Here is a 21,999-nt window from a genome sequence, read left to right as displayed (position 1 = left end):
TCCTTTCTTTCTTTTTCTTTTCTTTCTTTCCTTCTCTGTTTCGTTTCTGCTTTAGCTTTCTTTTCTATTTATTTATTCTTTCTTTATTTGTTTTATTATATATAATATAGCATAATATAATATAATATAATATAATATAATATAATATAATATAATATAATATAATATATATTTATACTTATATGTTAAGTAAAAGATATTTTAATATAATATATATTAAATTCAAAAAATCTTCCTTATGCCGCCTCATTTATGAGCAATGGCATAATTGCTTTTAGCCCTTTAATTTTTCTTTAATCTATAATTCAACTTTCACCCCTATTTCAATTTAGTCCTTTTTTTCACAATTACTCTTAATTAAGTCAAATTCACCTAACCAAAACCTAATTGATCACACAACAAACTTCGTAAATATTTTTAATAAATATTTACAACTTGTTTCACTAAAATGGAGGCCAGATAACACATTTTTTCGATGCCTGTGAATTTTGGGTCATTACAAGGGAGATCCGATAGTTATGTTTCGCAAAATGTCAACTACAAGAAATAGGAAACAAAATTGATTAAGCTTTAAGAAAGTTTAGTAAGTTCATGTGATAACATATACATTAACTTACCTTATCAACCAAAAATACAGTTATATAACTAGATAATCATGGCATTTTCAACCATGATATTTCATAACACAAGAAACATGTGAGACTTTCATATAAGCATGTAATAAGATCATCAATGTATATTTCAATCATTTCAATTCCAATATTCAATACACATTCAAGTTATTAAGTCATTCACTTATTTTATTTAATCAAGACAACCCGATAAACAATAGTAAAAGAGTTCAGCTACATAGGTTACAATATCGAGAAACACATAGGTGTTAAACAAGGCACAAAAGTGAGAAACACATAGGTGTTAAACAATGCACAAATGTGCATTCAGGGCATCGTAATGCCAACAAGAACATGAATATGTTATCAGGAGCACCATAGTGCTAACAAGAGCACAAATGTGTTGTCAAGGGCATCGTAGTGCTATCTGGAGTACGAAAGTACTATAAGGAGCACCGTAGTGCTATTAGGAGCAGTTAGTTAGAACTCAATACATTCATGTTATCACAACACTTCCAATAACTAAAGCATGTATCAAATTCATCTCAATATCGTGCAATACTCTACACAGAGTTTAATTCTCACATACACATCTAATTACCTGTCAGTTGAGTCTAAACTCAGCTTTTATATCAATGCCATTTCATTCAAGACTCATTAAGTTTATATAAGTATTTACAACAAAATTAATCAACATTTATAATGATTATAAGCTGTATGAACTTACCTAAGATAATAAACTAACGAATTGAAATGTAGGGACTATTCCGTAATTTTCCTTTTCCTTGATTTTCAACAACTTGATCCGATCATGATCTATATAATATTTAAATTCAATTTATTAATTCAAAACACATTATACCACTCCAATATAAGCATGAACTTTCAATTTCATTTTACACTTTTTTTAAACTTTTAATTTCATTCAATTTAGTCCCTAAAATCGAGATTATCATATCTTTCACAATTGAGCTTCATTTTTTGTTCCAATTCCAATGATATCCTTCTAAAGCTCTCTTAACTCTAAATTTACATAAATTTCATTTCAATTTTAACATATTTATAAATTAGTCCTTAAATGCAAAATTAACAAAAAAATGTAACAGCCCGTTTTTGAGTCAAATCGAAATAGTGATTTTGGGACCACAAATCTGAGATCAAAATATTTATTTTATTATTTTATTAAATTTTAAAGCATGGTGGAATTATTATGTGAAAGTTTCGTAAAGAAATTTTACTATTTGAATGCTTAATTCGGTAAAAAGGACTAAATCGCGTAAAATGTAAAATGCATGTTCTATTAGTTAAAAGTGTTAAATAGCTATAGAACATTAAAGTTAAGGTCCTTATGTTGTAATTAGACCATTTGAATTATGAGTGGACATTTATGGACATAGATGGATGAATTAAATGGTTATTTCCTTAAGGTTATTATAGTAAATGGATAAATATATGTTAATAAATTAATAAAAGAAAAGTATCATATTTCTTCCTCATGGTTTTGACCGAAAATAAGAAGAAGAAAGACTCCATTGTTGCATTTTGAAGGTTTGGCCATTGTCATACTTGCTTGTAAGCCCATTTTTGCTCAGTTTTTAATGATTTTTACGTTTTTGAGATTGTTGCTTCGTATTCTAGCTAGCTCGTACCTTAGATTTCAAAATGGTTAAAGATTTATCATGTTGCAATTGTTGAATGTTTGAGTAATTTTATGTTTAATGATAGATTATGAAGGTTTATTGATAGTTAAACTAGTTTTGTAAAGTAATTTTTGACAAAAATGTTAAAAATGGATTAAATTATGAAATGTAAAATTAGGTGGTTAAAAGTGTGGAATAATGAAAGATATGGGCCACTAGGAGTTCCTATGAAATTTGGCTAGGCATGGGTTGGTACTAAATTGCATGAATTTGCAATTTTATGTTATAAGGACCAAATTGTAAAAATGTGAAAGTATAGGGTCAAATGTGTAAATTTTCCAAAATATGAATTATGGACTAAATTGAATAGATTGAATGCTGAATGTATTGAATTTGATAATATATAGATCAAGATAAGCCGAGACTGAGTTTAGATCGGGGAAAAAAGAATATTGACGAATAGCTGATAGTTTTTATCCGAGCGATACGAGGTAACTTCGTATAATTAGAATCGAACTTTTAAATACTTGTATTTATTTGAGATGTATGTATATAATTGAGAAATTGATATAATTGTATTATGAGTGCCTAATTGATATAGACTGATGGTTACCGAGCCCCGTTTGAACCTTATGAATTTGTAGGATACGAGTGACATGTCATTAGGGTTATTGATTTGGTTGAGCTCCTGCATTTGTTTTAAACTCACCACAAATCGTATGAGCTTATTGTTTCAAATCGTCAGAGCTTACTATTTTAGCTCAGTAGAGCTTACTGCCCACCAGCTTAAGAGGAGCTTATCGATCATGGCTTCAAAGAGTGGAAATGATAATGAATTGATAGACTACTGATGTATATCACCCGAGTATCTTTTAAAGTCCTAATGGGTTCAACAGGCATAAATATTGTGTATATAGATGAGCTATTTTTTGCAAATGAACTATTGTTTAAATGATGGAGAAAGAAATGCTACCAATGTTGGTATAATGTAATGTATTGAGTATTGAATTGATATAATGGATGGTTACATGTACATTATGGCTAACTTGTTGATGAATGTTTGTGTTTAGGCATTTGGAAATTGAATTGAGTATATCTTATTTAGTGCCTTAATATGAACAAATGGTATGTTCAATTCTAAAATTATAATGGCTTACTAAGCTATAAAGCTTACTGTGTTTCCTTTTTCTATGTTTTATATAGGTTTGTTAGCTCACTCGTTTCAGACAACTCGGAGTTACACATCACACTATCCATTTGCCGATTGGTACTTTCGAACTTATGGATATGTAAATATGGCATGTATAGGCTAGTTATTAAGATGATATCTATGGTCATTTGAGATTATGGTTTTGGTATATGTTGTGTATAAGTCAAGCCATGTGATTTGGCTAAATTTGATAGTATGTTTTGGAATGTTATGACTCATGGTTAATGGAATGTAAATTATGCAAATGATGTCTTGTTATTTGGTGGGCATATGAATATAAAATGTATGTTATTTATTAGGTAATGAATACTATGTTGAATTGGTAATATATGTGTATGAAATGTTATAGAATGGCTGCCTATTGGGTTATAAAATGTTGTTATTTATGCTTGTGTATGTATATGAAATTAGGGTGGAAAAATGGCAATGCAAATAGCCTATTTTTGTCCACACAGGCAGAGACACGGGCATGTGTCTTAGCTGTGTGTGACACACGGTTAAGTATACGGCCATGTGTCCCCTGGTATTGAAATGGAATTGAAGTCAGTATGCTCTACACGGCCTCACACATGGGCGTGTGACTGGACGTGTGGTACAAGTTAGTATATCCCCTAAATGGCACATGGCCTAGCACACGGGCGTGTGACTTGGTTGTGTTGATAAGTCAATATAGCCTCCAGTTTTTGCACGGCTTGGCACACGAGCTTGTCCTTGGACGTGTGATGCATGTCAGTATGTATGCCCTATTTGTACACTGTCTATGACACGGGCATGTCTACTAGCCCTGTGAGGCATACGACCTGTTCACATGGGCGTGTAACACTTGAAATGTTAAGCTTTTTCTAAGTTTCCAAAATTTCCATATGTTATCGGTTTAATCCTGAACCACTTCTAAAGCATGTTTAACGCCTGTAGGCCCTGATTAGGGACAATATGGTTGTATTGAATGATATTTGTATATGAATGTGTAAATGTATGAGATTTGGATATTAAATGATGTGTATTGATTGGTAATAACTTGTAACCCTACTCCGGCGATGGATACGGGTTAGGGGTGTTACATTTATTGGTATCAGAGGTACTGTTTAGTCAATTCTAGGACTAACATAACCTATGTAAGTCTAGCTATACATGCCATATATAAAACTATGATAGTGTGATGACTCGTGACGTTTTCAAATGTGTTTTTATATAGTAATGGATCCCGAATGAGCTGTAGCGGATGGCGTAGAAAGGAATGCACCAGCTCTCACTCAAGGGATAGCGCCTTCTAAATCTAGACTCGTGACGAGTAGTCAAGGGGGTGAGGCTTGAGAAGCTTTCTTTCAGATATTGAATGAGTGGTTCACAAGGTATATTCGTACGAACCCGGCTGTTCAGCAACCTGCACCCCCACCTATTCCCCAACCAATCCCTGTAGTTCCTCAAGTTCTGGATCCCCTGCGATTGAATAAACCACCTATTGATAAGAAACAGAAACAAGGGGCTGAGGAATTCAGAGCCACCGTTAATAATGACCCCGAGAGAACTGAGTTTTGGCTTAGGAACATGATTCGGGTATTTGATGAACTGTCATACACACCTCAAGAATGTTTGAAATGTGTTGTATCACTGTTAAGAGATACTGCGTATCATTGGTGGAATACCTTGATATCCGTAGTTCCGCGAGAAAGAGTTACTTGAGAGTTCTTTTAAGTTGAATTCAAAAATAATTACATCAGCCAAAGGATTATTGATCAAAGGAGAAAGGAATTTCTTGAACTAAAGCAGGGCCGTATGTTGGTAACAGAATATGAATGTACGACTCAACAAATATGCTCGTGAATGTGTTTCTTCTGAAGCTATAATGTGTAAAAGGTTCGAGGATGGATTGTGTAACAGTCTGGTTCTGACCCTAGTCAGAACAGTGGTTTCGAGACCATGTAATCGATTCTAAAAAATATTTTAATATTATTTTTTGTGTCTATGATATGTGAATTTATATCTGTGAAATATCTGTGATTTAATTTGTCTGTTTTTGTGCTTAATTATGAAAAAGGATTAAATCGGGTAAAGTTTAAAAGTTGAGTGCTAAATGTTAAAGCACCTATTTGGCTTGGCTTTTAAAATAAAGGTCCTTGCATGTCAAATTTACCATTCATATTAATGGTAGACAATGATGGACATTAGTTGGTAGAAATTTAATGGTATATGCCATGGGCAAATTGGTAAAAGGTTAAATAATGTTAACTAAAATAAAAACAAAACAAAAGGTAGGCATATTATCATGCATGTTAGCCAAAAATCAGCAAAAGAAAGAACGGTTTAAAGCTTTTGTACATTCGACACTTTGGTAGCTAAATTGAGGTATGAGATTTGTTCAGTTTTTGATGATTTTTACGTTTCTGTGATCGTTGCTTTATGTTCTTCAAAACCCATGTCAGAATTTTTGTTTCTGTTAAAGATTTCCTGAAATGCCATTGTTGATATCATGAGTTTTGTGATATTTTTGGATGAATTATAACGGCTTGGTAGATGATTTATAAGTTTTGTCTTTGAATTTTGATGAAATAGAGCTATTTGGGCTAATTTGTGAAAATGAGGTTTTGAAGGACTAAATTATGTTATTTGGGCTAATATGTTATTTGGGTTGGTATGGAAGCCATTTATATTTGGCCAAGTTATAGTCTTGGTGAATTTTTCATATTTGTGATTTTGTGAAAAATGGACTAAATTATCAAAGTGTGAAAATGTAAGGGCTAAAATGCAAAGTGGCTTAAACATGTGTTCATGGATTATTTTGAATGAAATGAATGATTGAATGGTTGAATTTGAATTGTATTAGATCAAGAATAAAGAAAATCAGACTTAGATCGAGGGAAGTCTAAAATAGTTGAATAGTGACTCGTTTCATCCGAAATTCGTCCAAGGTAAGTCAAATTACAATTATGTGTTAAATTGACTAATTTCCACATATAAATTGTAATTGTATTGGATGGACTTGAGAGCCTGATGAATATCTTTTGAGTAAAGTCTAATAATATGTTAGTATCCAAAAAACTTTGTATACTTCTAAAGGTACATTGACATTTATCTAAGATATCGTGTAAGACTGTGTTTGGGACACAGGCCTTGATTGAGATTTACGTATAAGACCATGTCTGGGACATCGACATTGTATCTGATTTCGTGTAAGATATTGTCTGGGACAGAGGCATCGGTATTGAATTACATGTAAGACCACGTCCGAGACGTCGTCATTGTACTTGTTTGTGAGTATTGGTATCGTTTCTAAACTATCTGCTGATAGAGTATGAAATATGAGAATGAGTATATGAAAAGTATAACCTATACAGGTACGTTTGTATAGTACTAAATTTCTGAATATGAAAGACTCTGTCTCCGTGAAATATGTATGGAATTTGGAAATGAAGCATTTCATGCAAGCAAATAAATGAGCATGGTTAAGCTTATGAATTATTCTATGAAATGACTATGAATCTTTATAGTTGAATTGTACTTATAAGCTTTAGTAGTTAGACCAATTGTATTTGGCTTACTAAGCTCTTTGTAGCTTACTCTGTATGATTTCTACCTGTTTTACAGTTATCGTAGCTACTGAAGGCTCGGGGATAGTCGAGGATAGTCACTACACTATCAAACTCATTTGGGTACATTTGAAAGTGTAAATATTTTAAAATATGGCATATGTAGGCTAGAAGGTCTATGTATTAAGTTTTGATTTGTAAATATATGTTATGCCATGAGAGTTGGCTAGAAAATGGTATAAGTTTTGGTATGGTTTTGATTGGGTTGTTGAATGATAATAATTTAGTTGTAATGAAGTGGTATTGGTTGATAATTGTTGTATGAATGTTGTTTAACCTTGCTAGTAGGAAAGACCATATAGGGGTGGCAAGTTGGCTTAAACCAAGCTTACATTGTGCCATACGGTCAGGGGACACGGGCGTGCCTTGTGGCCGTGTAAGAAAATCAGTAACCTCTTAAGATCCACACGGCTATAGCACATGGGCGTGTCATATGGCCGTGGGCTCAAGTCAGTAGCGAGCTAAGTATCACACGGGCATAGCACACGGGCGTGCCTATTGGCCATGGATGAAAGTCAATATGCGTGCCTTGTTTTGGCGTGGCTGGTTCACATGGGTGTGTCTGATGCCCGTGTAAGGCACATGGCCTAGTCACACGGGCGTGTGAGCTCAACAGAATTGAAAGATTTTCTGAGTTCTGAAATTTATGAATGGGCTTGGTTTAGTTCTGATTGTTCCTAAAAGTATATTTTAGGTCTCGTAGACCATTTTAAGAGATAATTGCTTATGAAATGATGTTATATGATATATGTGACTCTAATTTGGTCTGAAATGTACTGTTTGTCTGGTAATGCCCCTTACCTATTCCGGCAATGGATACTGGAAAGGTTGAATAAAGAAATCAGTGTAACACCCCAAAACCCGACCTAGACATTATGGCCGAATCTGGTGATGTCACATTGAAGTGTTTTTCGAAATCTAAAACTTGTCATTTTAAAAACCCCTTCTTTAGCTAGCCTCTTCGTATAGTGTGAAAAACTGAAATAAAGTCTTATTGCACATTGATAATGTGGGACTTGTACCTTTAAAGGATGCTTTTATTAAAACGTTATTAATTTTGTAAACAGTTTATTATTCGCGGAAGCTTTGAAACGAGTTACGTATTTGTGGTGGTTTTGAAAATGTATATCATTTTTAGAAACCGCATCCTAAAGCTAGCAATTATAATCCAAGCAATCAAAACCCCAATTTAAAGATTAAAGGTGTAGAGAGGCCTTATTACAAAAAAATACCCCAAAATAAACTACTTATTAAAACAAAAGTCGGAAACGAAAGCATGTACGGTTGCATGGCCACCCTCGAGTCCCTCCCAACACCGATCTGCCTATGACTGGGGATTACCTGTACAGTTAAAATAGTTGGGTGAGTTTACAAAAAACTCAATATGTAATCCCAATAATAAACAAACAGTGAACAACATAGTTTGGGCCTAAGCCCATATCAGTAACAGTTCAATATCAGTTAGGGCCTTGGCCCATTACACTAACAATAGCAGTGGCAGTAATTAGTGCAGTAACCATGATCAATGCAGTAACACTAATCAGTGCAGAACGTAAATAGAAAATCCTACCCATCCATCCTCTACACTCCACTCCGTCCAGCACTACACTCCATGTAGGGATAAAATCGACCCACCCATCCCTACACACCAAATATAGTACCGGTTGCAGCACCAATCAGTAATTGCAGCAGAGCTACCAGTAATAAGCTTAAAGCCATCAGTAGGTCCACAGTCATCTTGGACTACCTGTGCGACCATATCAGTACAATACACTTCCTCCAAAATCATATATCCCACCCCATGCAATGCAACATAATATCATACAAGGATGCAACATATATATAACTTAGCATGCTCAAATACAGTCATACACATGTCATTTTACCTTACCGGGGTATTACAGTCATTTTACCCTACAGGGGTATTTCAATCATTCTACCCTATAGGGGTATTTCGGTCATTTTACCCTATGAGGGTATTTCGGTCATTTTATCATATAAGGGCAAAATCATTATTTTATCATATAAAGGAAAAATCGTCATTTTATCACATAAGGGAAAAATCGTCATTTTATCACATAAGTACAAAATCGTCATTTTATCACATGAGGGTTCAGGTATGCTTACCGACCTAACAGAAGGTCACAGTCGTCTCGGACGACCCGTGCAGCCTTAACAATCAAACAGTGAAAATGGGCCCAACGTCTATAATGTAGGCCCATATGGGCGCACATGCCCGTGTGGCCTACGAAGCCCAATTATGGCCTTGGTCATGTGAACTACTCCTCTTGGCCCAATAATCGCCACACGTCCGTGTGGTCTACTAGTGCGGGCCCACGAGCTCGTGGGGCCCAGACAGCCCATTTCAGCCTAACTTGGCCTAAAATGGCCTAAGCCCATGGTATCGCCCATGGTGACCTCTCATTCTAACGCCCACAATTTATGTGTTCGGGATTCCACACGAGCGAGCGCACGCTTGTGTAGAGTCAACAATCTGTTATTTTGGCTTTTGTCATGTTACGATTAGAGGTAGTGTGATTACACACTTGATTACAGAATGCGCGAAAAAGACCACGAATGCTTCACCCTGATTAAATCAATCGTTTATGACTTGCTTACTGAACCCGTTTGCAATAGGTTGATAAATAGGCCTTAGGGTTCTCTGCAATCCAACTAACGATTATCAATCATCAATCAAATAATAGTTGAACAAGATGAATAGTCGCTTACCGAAAACGTAGAGTCCAGATTTAGGAGAAAAGAACAATCGACTCTTACCCACACAAGTCGAGAGTACAGACAGAATGATAGAGGCGCCCCCAATATCAGAGAACACTTGCAACAGCCAAAAACAGAGTGGGGAGAGGTTATATGCAATAAGGGTTAAAGTATTAAGATGGTAGAATGACTAAAGGAGAGGAGAAGAATGAGGTATTCAGCAAGTGAACAAAAGGGAAGAAAAGAGTCGGTTAGCAACAGTCGAGGGGTCTAAGAGACAGAGATGGGAGTATTCGGCCAAAAGCATCAACACAAGAAATAGTGATTGAAGAAAACCGAATAAGGGAAAAAAGAATGGCATTTAGTTAAGAACACGAGAGGAAATGATTTGCTACTAGAGTAGGGAAGAAGAGAAGTCGATCAAAACTAGGCTCTGTAAAGAAGAGTAACACGAAACATACCCGAAATGCAAAATACCTGAGTGGTCAACAATGTTCAGTCTCAATAACAAAAGAGAAAAAGAGAAACAACAAAGTTTCTAGACAAAATCGGCATCCCCAGAATAAAGTCCCAAAATGCAAAAAGGAAACAGAATTTCCCAAAGTCGATAATTTTTTAGGGAAAAGCTAATTTAGCCAAAATTTTGTATACCTCCTAACCAATTTCAGCACAACACTACTTCTCTTCAAATCCCCCTTTTTCCTCCCCTTAATTATCTCCTCATATCTCTCCTCAACTCCCTCTTACAATCCCTCCATGACCAATTCAAACTCCACTCCACTCTGCAATGTTTCAGTCAAACTCTACTACGTCCCATAGCCAACAGTAAAAATATTCTCCATTTGCACAAGCAAGGATTCGAACGTCAGACCACTAGCACACTCCACATGCCACTATGCACTAGACCAGTAGGCTTTTTATGTCATACTTTACCAAATAAACTTATAACCCTACTGGCCAAAGATAGGGGTTTTATCCTCAAAAATCAAAATTTTGTGGAAGCCAGGGCTTGAACCCATGACTTCCCAGACACTTTCAGAGTACAAAACCACTAAGCCAAACACTCAATTGTGTCACTTCCTTGCACAATTAATTATTATGAATAGCTTCCCAACTGCTCCCACGCTCAAGACCTAATAGTTCTAGGCCCAAATTTGGGGCATTACAATCAGACTATTTGTTGGAATTCTTGAGTTGAAAGAGTTTGTCGTTTTGTTTGACAGAGCTTGTAAAGCTGAAGAGCTTATTAAAGATAAAAGAATAGCTGATTCTGAGGCCAGAGACTTTAGAAATAGATTTGTGGGGAAATCACATCAGTCAGCATCAAAGAAACCTAGAGAATATCATCCTCATTCTATGGCTTCTACTGGAATTTCAATTAGAGATAGAGATGCGAGACATTTTAGTTTTAAACCTCAGACGACATCAGTTGCCAGTGTAGGAAGTGTTAGAAATGCTGGACTTGAATGTAAACATTGCAATAAGCGACATTACAGTGAATGTAGATTAGCGAACGGAGCTTATTTTAAATGTGGATCTCTTGATCATTATCTACGGGACTGTCCAAAAAAGTTAACTGCTGAAAGAGAACAACCTACAAAGTAAGTAATACGACTACTAGAGGGAGATTGCCCTGAAACACTGGAAATATGAGTGGTAACCGAGGTGCTACGAGAGATTCTACTGTGAGATCTGAGGCACGAGCACCTGTTCGAGCTTATGCTATCCGTGCACGGGAGAAGGCATCATCGCCAGATGTTATTACCAGTACTTTTTCTCTTTTTGATATTGATATAGTTGCATTGATAGATCTTGGATCAACTCATTCATATATCTATATGAATTTAGTATTTAAAAAGAGTTTACAAGTTGAGTCTATAGAGTTTGTAATTAAAGTATCGAACCCTTTAGGCAAGTTTGTTTTAGTTGATAAAATTTGTAAGAATTGTCCTTTGATAACTCGGGGTTACTATTTTCAGGCTGACTTGATGCTTCTACAGTTCGATGAGTTTGATGTGATTCTGGGTATGGATTGGTTGACTATGCATGACGAAGTTATGAATTGTAGACGAAAGATTATCGAATTGAAATGTCAAAACGGTGAAATTCTTCGGATTGAACCTGATGATTCGAGTGAATTACCTACTGTGATATCGTATATGTTAGCTCAAAAATATATGAAAAAGCGATATGATGCATATCTTGCATTCTTACTGGATACAGAGGTGTCTAAATCAAAGATTGAATCTGTACCTATTTTTTGTAAGTTTTTGGATGTATTCCTAGAAGAATTACCGAGTTTGCCTTCGACCAGAGAAGTTGAATTTGGTATTGAATTAGTACTGGGAACAACACCGATATTGATAGCTCCGTACAGTATGGCTCCAACTGAATTAAAAGAGTTGAAAGCTTAGTTGCAAGAATTGATAGATAGAGGTTTTGTACGACCGAGTTATTCGCCCTGGGGTGCACCGATATTGTTTGTGAAAAAGAAAGATGGCACGATGAGAATGTGTATCGACTATAGACAGCTGAATAAAGTAACTATAAAGAACAAATACCTTCTACCGCGGATTAATGATTTATTTGATCAGTTGAAAAGGGATACAGTATTTTCAAAGGTTAGTTTGAGATCGGGTTATTATCAGTTGCGAGTTAAAGAGTCGTGATAAACCATAATTTATACATGTTTTTATCCCATGCTTAGCATATTTATGGATGGTTTCTCCTTAGATTTGGTGAATTCGATGCTCCTAAATCTTTAATTTCATGTTTTATACTTAGGTAAGCATAGGAGAGTAAAAAGAGCGAGAAACGGGTCGAAAACAAAGAAAATGGACCCACATGGGAAATCAACACTGCTTGGAATTCGTGACACGGGTGTGTCCTACGACCGTGTCCCTTGTCAGGATCGAAGCACGACTTACACAGGTAGACTACACGCCCATGCCTATTCAACAGCCTTGGCCACGGGCTGGAGTAATCGCACACGGGCGTGTCCCTACCGAGCCCAAGTATGACCCTATTCGAAAAAGGCCAATTTTGAGGGCTTTTAGGCATTCTAAAGCCTATTTAAACACTTAAGGAGGCACTTAGGAGGGAGACGTGGAGTAGGAGGCAAGGAATTACTCAAGGGAAGCCGATTGGTCCATTTCAGAAGCCGGATCCATCATCAAGACTGAAGATCTCCCTTCAATTTTCATTCAGGGGTTTTGGGCTTTATTTATGTTTTGTATTCATTATTCTTCTAAGATGTTTTCTTCTATAATTACGAACTAAACCCCCTAAATACCTAAGGGGAATGAAACCTAAGACGGATCTTGTTATTATTATCTAAATTGCATGAGAAATATTTGACTTGTTCTTAATTATCTTAATTCTTGTTTTAATATTCCAGGATATTGATTTGAGTTAATGCTCTTATTCAGAGTAGGAATAGACCCTATCTAAGAGTAAACTTGTCATAATTAAGCAGAGTTGATTGCACGCCTGGAGATAGGGTGATAAGATTTTGTCGAATTAAGGTGAAACCTAATAAGGGGATCCATAGATCGAGTTAATGCAACACTAGGTGTTAATTGGAAAGAGATTTCAATTAATCAACCTAGGGTTAGACGTTATTAATCTCGAGAGAGATAATAATATAACTTAGGGATTTCTACGGATCAAGTCAAATGAATAAATCGTCTGATTCAGAGTCAAATAACAAGTGAAGTCTAGGTGGATTTTTCCTTGGGTATCGTCTTAATCAATCGAATTTTCTCAAAAGCTTTTCCCTAATTTTTCTCTGTGCACTCTTAGTTTAGTTAATTAATTTAGGTAAACAAATCTCTTAATTTTTAGGTTAGATAATAAAAAGAAAGTAATTACTAGTACTCTTGGTTTATTTGGGTTCGACAATCCGGTCTTGCTAAAGCTATACTACTGTTCGATAGGTACGCTTGCCTTCATTGTGATAATAGTTAGTTTCAAAAACAATTAATTATAAATACTTAAATCCTATCGCGAATATCAAGTCGGATGTGCCAAAAACTGAGTTCAGAACAAGGTACGGACATTATGAATTCCTGGTTATGCCTTTTGGATTAACTAATGCTCCTGCAGTTTTTATGGACTTAATGAACCGAATATCCAGACCATATTTAGACAGATTTTTTGTTGTATTTATTGACGACATTATGATCTATAAGCGAGGTGAATCAGAACATACTGAGCTTTTGAGAGTTGTGTTACAAACTCTACGTGATAAGCAATTATTTGCAAAGTTCAGCAAATGCAAGTTTTGGCTCTGTGAGGTTAGATTTTTGGGGCATATTGTTTCAGCTGATGGTATTAAAGTTGACCCGAGTAAGATTTCTGCCATTGTTGATTAGAAACCTCTGAGATATGTGTCTGAAGTCCGTAGTTTTCTGGGTTTAGCAGGCTATTATCGAAGATTTGTGAAAGGATTCTCGATGATTACGACAACGATGACTTGATTATTTCAAAAAGATGTGAAGTTTGAATGTCAGAAAATTGTCAACAGAGTTTCGAACAGTTGAAAGTACTGTTAACTGAAGTACTACTATTGGTTCAACCAAAACCGGGGAAGGAATTTGTGATTTATAGCGATGCATCATTAAATGGTATAAGATGTGTTTTGATGCAAGAAGTAAAGGTTATAGCTTATGCTTATTGACAATTGAAACTACATGAAAAGAACTATCTGACACATGACTTAGAGTTGGTTGCAATTGTGTTTGCGTTGAAAATTTGGCGACACTACTTATATGGTGAGAAATGCCACATTTATACGAATCAAAAAAGCTTAAAATATCTGATGTCACAGAAAGATTTGAACCTGCAACATCGAAGATGGCTTGAGTTATTAAAATATTATGACTTTATGATTGATTATCACCCGGGAAAAGCTAATGTTATTGCTGATGCCCTGAGCTGAAAATCTTTGTTTGCATTACGAGCAATGAATACCCAGTTGATGATTTGTGATGATGGGTCTATTTTAGCCGAATTAAAAGCTAAACCAGTTTTTCTTCAACAAATTAGTAAAGCTCAAAAAAATAATTGCGAATTGCAAGTTAAACGAATTCAATGTGAGAACATCCGTAATAGTTTCAGATTGGAACCGATGATTGTTTAAGGTTCTGAAATAGAATTTTCATACCGAGAAATTCAGAACTCATTCAGAAGATTTTGGACGAAGCACACCATAGCTGTTTATCTATTTATCCAGAAAGTACCAAATTGTACAATGACTTGAAATAGTTTTACTGGTGGCAAGGTATGAAACGGGATATCTCAGAGTTTGTTTCTAAATGTTTGATTTTTCAACAAGTCAAAGCTGAACATCAAGTAGCATCAGGATTACTACAGCCTGTGATGATTCCTGAGTGGAAATGGGATAGAATTACAATGGATTTTGTGTCGGGATTACCCCTAACTTCGAACAAGAAAGACGCTATCTAGGTTGTTGTTGATCGACTAACGAGTTCTACTTATTTTATACCAGTACGAATAGATTACTCACTTGACAGATTAGCTGAATTGTACATTTCTGAGATTGTTCGATTACACAGAGTGTCACTATCTATTATTTCTGATAGAAATTTGATATTTACGTCACGATTCTAGAAGAAACTGCAAGAAGCTTTGGGAACAAAGTTGAATTTTAGTACTGCTTTCCATCCTTAGACTGACAGTCATACTAAGAGAGTTATTCAGATTTTCAAAGACATGTTGAGATGTTGTATTTTAGAGTTTGAGAGAGTTGGGAAAAACACTTACCGTTGATTGAATTTGCGTATAACAACAGTTTTCAAACGAGTATAAAGATGGCACCGTACAAAGCTTTATATTTTCACAAATGTCAAACTTTACTATACTGGATTAAACTAAGTGAGAAAAAGATTCACGGGGTTGAATTGATCAGAGAAACTAAAGAAAAAGTGAAAATGATTCGTGATAGTTTAAAAGTAGGTTCAGATCAAAAAAAATCATACGCGGATTTGAAACATAAAGAAATTGAGTTTCAAGTCGAGGACCGAGTGTTTCTAAAGGTGTCACCATGGAAAAAGGTTCTTCGATTTGGCCGTAAAGCAAAGTTAAGTCCGCGATTCATCGGGCCGTATGAGATTATTGACCGAATAGGACCAGTGGCATATCGACTAGCTTTACTGTCAGAACTTGAAAAGATTCATAATGTCTTCCACTTTTTTATGCTACATTGATACAGATCCGATCTTTCACATGTGATTTCTCCGATAGATGTTGAGATACAGGCTGATTTGACATATAGCGAAGAACCGATCAAGATTTTAGCTCGTGAAATTAAAGAATTAAAAAATAAATGAATAGCCTTAGTACAGGTTCTTTGGCATAAACACATAATTGAGGAAGCTACGTGGGAACCCGAGGAAGCTAGGCAGAAACAGTACCCTAACCTATTCACTAGTAACATTTTCGGGGACGAAAATCCCTAAGGGGGAGAGTTGTAACAGCCAATTTTTGAGTCAAATCAGAACAGTGGTTTTTGGACCATAAATCCAAGATCAAAATATTTATTTTATTATTTTATTAAATTTTAAAGTATGGTAGAATTATTATGTGAAAGTTTAGTAAAGAAATTTTACTGTTTGAATGCTTAATTCGGTAAAAAGGACTAAATCACGTACAATGTAAAATGTCAAATAGCTATAGAACATTAAAGTTAAGGTCCTTATGTTGTAATTAGACCATTTGAATTATGAGTGGACATTTATGGGCTTGGCTTACAAAAACGAGGTCCCAATACCTAATTTTAAAAAACCATTGACTATCGACACTAACCACTTGTACTATAATTAACTGTTCTATTAGTAAACTTTACTAAGTTTGGATTTACTATAACATCATACTTGACTAATAAATACTAAAGAATAATATTTATAGATTCACTCTGTAATACCCCTAGCTCGTATCTGTCACTAGAATAGGGTTACAGAGCATTACTGGAGTTTTCAGATCATTTACAGATAATTCATGTCAAATAACATACATATTCCTAGATTATTCATAATGTCCCTTAATTGGACCCTCGAAGCTCAATACGAGTATTAAAATAGAATCGGGCCTAAATCGGGAAATTAGAAAATTTTTTGCAAAAATTCAAAATTTTTCTTAAGGACAGGGGTCATACGCCCATGTGGCCAAGGGACACGCTTGTGTGGTCCCATGTCATGCCTGTGCTTGAAGCCGTGTCTTACCTTGTGTAACTCCTTGACTTGGGTCAGACGGCCAATCCATACACTCGTGTGATAGGCCGTGTGGCCAATTTATTTTCCCAAAATTAGGTGCAGTTTTCACACGGCAAAGCCATATAGTGTGTCTCACACGACTGAGACACACACTCTTGTCTCAGACCGTGTGCTCAATTCTGAGCATTCTGTTTCTAAATTTTAAGATGCAGGGGACACATAGCCAAACTACAAGCCCATGTGCATGGCTGTGTGTCACATGCGGCTGAGACACACGCCCGTTTCTTTACCCGTGTAGACGAAAATAGGCCATTTAAAGGCTATTTTTCTCACCTTTTTCACAATCAACCTACATACAACACTCTTATATACTAAAATATCCCAATCAAGAAACCAATACAAGCCAAAAATCAAGTTTTAGATCTAATATGTCATTACACAACTCATTTGCTTAAACTTACCACATTAAATCCATTCATTGATTACTATAAACTATTACTAAGTATAAGCATACAAGCATACGTATATGTATATATGTGCCACTCTGAACCATATTACAAGTTTAATTCTTTTAAGTTTAACGCTATACATGCCATATAAACCTTAAGATGCATAACAAAATCTACTGGAGTTATATGGATAGTGTGACCCGATGTGTTGATCTGATCCTCTGAATTTCTTGATAATTTACAAGGAACATTGAACAACTAAAATAAGCTTAATTAAGCTTAGTAAGTTAATTGGCTTTAAACATAAATCTTATCAAACATACTAAAACAATTCATTTAAATAAATCATTCATTACACATTTCCTGCCAGCCACAATTTCAGTTGATAATTCACTTATTTTATCTCAAAATCAACATTATCATTGAATATTCAACCATCAGTATCAAATATCAATTGCCAAATTGTCAACCTTTGTCAGACTGATGAACGTCTTACAGATATGAGTACATTGTAATCGGAAGCCCGAGGGCTAATCAGAAGCACATAAGTGCTAACAGAAACCCATAGGAGTTGAACAGAAACTCATAGGAGTTGAACTAAAACCCAGAAGGGTTAAATTGAAACTCATATGAGTTGACTAAAACTCATGAGAGCTAAATGGAAAGCAAACATGAGAGTTCGTAACAAATGTTGAACCTCTGTTTACTTGGGTAATTTTGCTGTCAATTTCCCTTTTGCACTGAACGATTGTACTCAATCCTGCATTCTGTTCACTTCGAACACTTGATTCAATTTCGTACGTTTAATAATAATAATTTTATTTTCAACAAATAGTATAAATAAATACATATTACCATTCATCAATTTAACAAGTAACATTAAAAATTTAACCATACGAACTTACCTTGTCTAGTTTGTAAAATTTGTTGTAGCTCAGGAACTATTCAGATAATTTCTCTTTTCCTTGATTTTCTTTGGACTCTTGTTATGAAGTAAAACTATGAAAAACCAGCTTCTTGGAGACCTCCTATGGTGTTTTTAGCTGAGAATTAGTAAGAAATGTCTAGATTTTTCAATTTGGTCACTTGTTTTATTTTTTATTTTTAACCAAATTACCATTTTGCCTTTAGTTCACACCAATTTTGTCCATTTCTTCTTCCCACATGCCGTCCAACCATTGGCCATATGTCTAATTACCTATTTGGTCCTCCTTAATTATCACTTATACTATTTAACCTTTAATTAACAAGTTTTGCACCTTTTTCAATCTAATCCTTTTTAATTAATTAACTATCAAAACATTAAAATTTTCTAAAGAAACTTTAATAATAATTCACTAATCGAGTTGTAAATATTTATAAAAATATTTACAACTCGATTTATAAAATCGGGGTCTCGATACATTGTTTTCAACCCAATTTAGCTAATAAATTCTTTTGATTCACAAAATTTGCTATTTCAAAAATATTTTTAAAAGCTCACTTGACTAATAAGTAGTAATTTATTAAATTTTCAAACTCACTCATCGAATTTAGTGATCTCGAATTACTGTTTCCGACACCTCTGAAAATTAGGCTGTTACACACTCGTCGGAATTGTGGTCTCGAAATCACTATTTTCGATATGAAAAACATGTCATTAAATTATATTTCTAAAATATTTTTAAACATAGTTTCTGAATGAATTAATGATAAATACATACAAACTTTACATTAGGAGAAAAATATTTTAAGTGAAGAAAAGTAGTAAATTTAAATTTTTGTTTGGTTTAAATTATAAGGAATTAAATTTTGAAATTTTTACCTAAAGGATTATTAAGTCTAGTTTCTAAAGCATTTAGTGGATCTTGATTTTTAATTTTGTGGATTGAGATATAAATATTTTAGTAACTAGTACTCAAGTAGACAACCCTATTTTGAAAGTTGAATTGTTTAAATTGATTAGATTATTGTGAATATGAGATTTTGAAATGGTAATATGATCTGAAATTCTAAAAATTTGTCTATAGCTAATTATGATATTGAATGGCCCTAGTAAACAAGGTTTGAACTAGTTAGACATAGATGGCATTTCTTTAGAAATTCTATTTGCGTGCATCTGAATTAAAGAATATGTATCTTGCACTTAATGTGCATATCACACTTGTGTTTCTAGTATATATGAGATATTGTACCTTTGGTGCAATTCTATTTATACATTCATTATTTATTTAATCTCTTGTGTGACTGAATTATTATTTCGCATAGTTCACTAAAATTTACAAAGGGCTAAATTAAAATAGAAATTAGTAAGTTGTTTATGAACTATAATATATATGTGTGTTATGATTAAATATACTTTCAATGTTAATTTGATTTAGTTAGTTTATAATTATATACTAAATGAAAAGGTAAGGAATTAGTTCATATGAATGAATACTAAGCAACTCAATTGCTTAACACTTTGTTGTTTTCTATGTGTGGGTTGAAGGTTAAGTTCAAGAATATTGGATTCAGATTTTGTTCGTTTCAGTTCACATCACATCACCTTGGGGCTTGAAGAGTATGATTACCTTTTTTTTGTGTTTGTGTCTGTTTAAATTATGGTTTTTAGTATGGCATGTACATATGAACTAAAGTTAGGTCTACTGTATTTTGAATAGTTGCTTAATGTAACACCCCTCATCCGGTTCAATCGTCGAACCCTAGCTATATGATTCTAAAACTATTAGAGAAACAATAATAAACAAATCTGAAACCAAAAGTTCAATTAATCATCAAATAGCTACATACATTCACACAAATATGCTTTGAAAACAAAATTGGGTTTAAATTGAGCTTACGAAATCTTTAGAATTAACATGGAATAAAAAAGGGATCAAATTGTAACATTTTCAATAGATAAAGGTAATTATACAAAATAGGGGTCACACGGCCATGTGTCCAGGCCATGTAAATCTCTGAAGTCATGTGGACCAAATTGAAAAATTTCATCAAAAGTTACATAGTCGTGTGGTTGAGTCGTGTAACAGACTACGACTATGTCAATAAATAAATGACCAAATATACAGTACTCAAATAAGTGTGCGGCTAGCCCGTGTGACAGTCGAGAATCGTGTGATACAATTCTTCATATTTCCCAGTAGACACTCGATTGTGTGGATAGGCTGTGTAGTACAAATTATGCATTTGATGCCTACTTCAAATCTAACCTTAAAAATGTAACCTCGAAGTACATTTTAATAACTTAAAAACCTGTTCAAAACATACCAAATCATCAAGAACATATCATATAACAATCCTTAATCATCTAACCAATATGCCTCAATGACACCATTTCACAACAAAGTTATATAAGCATTACTAATCATTCAAGTCAATTGATACAATTCTATACCAACTATAACACACTAATCCAACCTTTTTCACAATAAAATATGACCATTTGAGAGCATCAACTATTGTGAACCATAATACCATTGATAAGTGCTAAAAGTAACATGTTTTAACCTCATTCTTAATGCATTTTTGGTGATTATCTGATGTTAATTATGAATTTTATGCTCATAATCCTTTAAATTCATGTTTTAATCCTTAGTAGAGCACTTGGAAGCAAAAGGAGCGAAAATGAGTGAAAACTGAAGTGTCAGAGCAAGTTGCAAGAGCCATACGGGTTGAACCATTCCATACAGCCAGACCACAAGGTCGTGTTACCCACATGGACGAGTGGTAGGCCATGTCATTTTTATGGGATTTTGCATTTAACTGTAGAAAATAAGAATTTTTAGGTTGTTTGAGCATTTTTAGACGTATATATGACAAAAATAAGAAGATGTGAGTGAGTCTAGAGAATATTCAAGAAAACAACTCGAAAAACCCCATTGAAGCCGATGCTGAAACAAATTTATGTCAAGATTGAAGATTCTCATCTGATTTCTTAGGAAATTATGATAAGTTTCTTTATTTCTTTTGGTTATAATGTGTCTTTGATGTTTTCATTTTCAAGCATAAACTAAATTTCTAAATACCTAGGGGAGATGAACCCTATGATGGATTATGCCATTTGATTTTTATTTTATGCAATAAATACTTAGTTTATTGTTCTCAATTATTTTTGCTTAAGCATTGGTTTGATATTTTGAGATTATTAATCCATGTTTGATGTACTTAAATCGGTGGTTGAATAGACCCTGTTTAAAAGTATATCTTGCATAATTGAGTGGAGTTGTATGCAATCCTAGAAATAGGATGACATAAATCTACTGGATTAGAGTCAAATCTAATAGAGGAATCTATGGCACAAGTTAATGTGATAATAGGAATTTTGATTAGAAAGAAATTTCAATTAATTAACCTAGAGTCAGTTGCTCTTATACTTGAAAGAGATATTAGCATAATTTAGGGATTTCTATGGATCATGGTAGACTTGTTCATGGGCTAGGCCACCCAACTCTACCCGAAGGCCCGCCCAAAAAGTATGAGGGTTTGGGAAAAAATATAAGCCCAAAAAATGGGCTTGGGCAAAAAAATAATGCTTGTTTTAAAAATGGGCCGGCGTCGTGTAAGACATTTT

This window comes from Gossypium arboreum, chromosome 13 (genome assembly GCF_025698485.1).
Source record: "Gossypium arboreum isolate Shixiya-1 chromosome 13, ASM2569848v2, whole genome shotgun sequence".
In the NCBI taxonomy this organism is placed as follows: Eukaryota; Viridiplantae; Streptophyta; class Magnoliopsida; order Malvales; family Malvaceae; genus Gossypium; species Gossypium arboreum.
Note: the sequence above shows the minus strand (reverse complement) of the source record.